General features: G+C 42.6%; 1 pseudogene; it reads right to left on the bottom strand.

Moving 5' to 3' along the window:
* Window positions 1–342: 342 nt before the first annotated feature.
* LOC103297402 (platelet-activating factor acetylhydrolase IB subunit alpha2-like) lies at window positions 343–1,180 on the bottom strand (annotated as a pseudogene).
* Between the last annotated feature and the right edge of the window lie 288 nt (window positions 1,181–1,468).

The raw sequence follows: 1,468 nt of genomic DNA, 5'->3' as shown, positions 1-1,468 counted from the left end.
AAAATGGAAACAAAAGGCAAAATTATGATCCTTAAAACATGAAAAAAAAAACAACCAACACATGATTTAAAGGCAAGATTGAGCACACACAATCACAAGTAGGTGTGATTCTGATTATTATTATTATATATGGCATAATCCACAGAGAGAAAGGCCAAGAAAAGCATCTTCATTTTGTTCGGTGCCAAGGCTTGATGTTGTTCTAAGTAAAAGCGATAATTCAATGAAGGTGTCACACATGCAACTAAAAGAGCTGGGTTGTTTAGTAGGCCCTTATGGTTTCAAATGATGAACTTAAACAACAATCGTCCTCGACTAATTTTTGTCCTGTGTCAAACAAACCTATGTACAGGACCAGTTTAAATCCCTCCTCCCTTTCAAACACTGGATATGAACATGCAGGAACTTGTACAATGCAGAGTGCCTTAAGAAAGGGAAGGATTCTGTAGTGCCACTGACATAACTGATCTGAGGAGGCTGGGATGCAATTAACGCTGATGGGAGCCAGGCAATGGTGGTTTGTTTCTCCTCAAGTGTTTCCTCCGTCAACCGCATGATCAATCCATGGAGGGGTTTGCAGAAAATCAAACACGTGGTGGCAGGAGATGGCACTATCAGAGTGCACAAAGCCCCCATCTGTATCCAGGAGCTGCACATTGGCAGACTTTGGCAGGGAAACCTTGAGGAGTTGGTTAACCTGGGCATTTTTATTATTTATTTATTTATTTATTTATTTATTTATTTATGCCTCAAAACAGTTGGGCTTCTCACCTGGAAGTAACAAACCCAATATAATGATTTTGGCCTGTAGCTGCCTTGTGTTGGTAAGTTGTATGATTCCAATTGCTACTTCTGCCATATTTTCATGGTTCCTACCCAGACAACAAAGACCAGGTTTAATATTCTCCAGTTCTCCATTCTTTAGCCTTCACAAAACATGTCTCGTTGTATCTCCTCCAATACCAAAATTCAGTGCCTGGAGTGGGGGAAGAAGCTCTCGCCTTAGGTCATATCGCTGCATTAACTGCACCATGGAGTCCTCCACAACCAGCACATCAGGCTCTTTGTCTCTACAGTCCAGGACAAATCTGTTGTGCTGAGTCATCCATCTCTCATCTCCTGCTTAATTATCTTCTGCTGCATGTGGAATGGCTGCTGGGTTTGAGTCTCCTTGGCTCATTCTACACTCAGGCAGAGGGTCCGTGCAGGCACAGCTGGGGGTGGTGCATCTGTTACGCTCCCCCAGTCCAGGGAGCCCCACTCTGGGGCCCAGCGCCATACCTTTTAACTCTTAACATCCATTTTGAGGATTCTCTTGCAATCTCATGAAGCACAGAGAAGAAAATGCTTTGAATAGAACTATCAATATTATATGAGAGGGCAGGTCAAGTAGATCTTAATTACTGGAAAGATGGTGGACACCCTCCACCTCCACCCTCATGTTTAATGAAAAATTAAACAGAAGTAA

Source organism: Eptesicus fuscus, chromosome 15 (assembly GCF_027574615.1).
Source record: "Eptesicus fuscus isolate TK198812 chromosome 15, DD_ASM_mEF_20220401, whole genome shotgun sequence".
Taxonomy (NCBI): Eukaryota; Metazoa; Chordata; class Mammalia; order Chiroptera; family Vespertilionidae; genus Eptesicus; species Eptesicus fuscus.
Note: the sequence above shows the minus strand (reverse complement) of the source record. Positions and strands in the feature narration are given on the sequence as shown.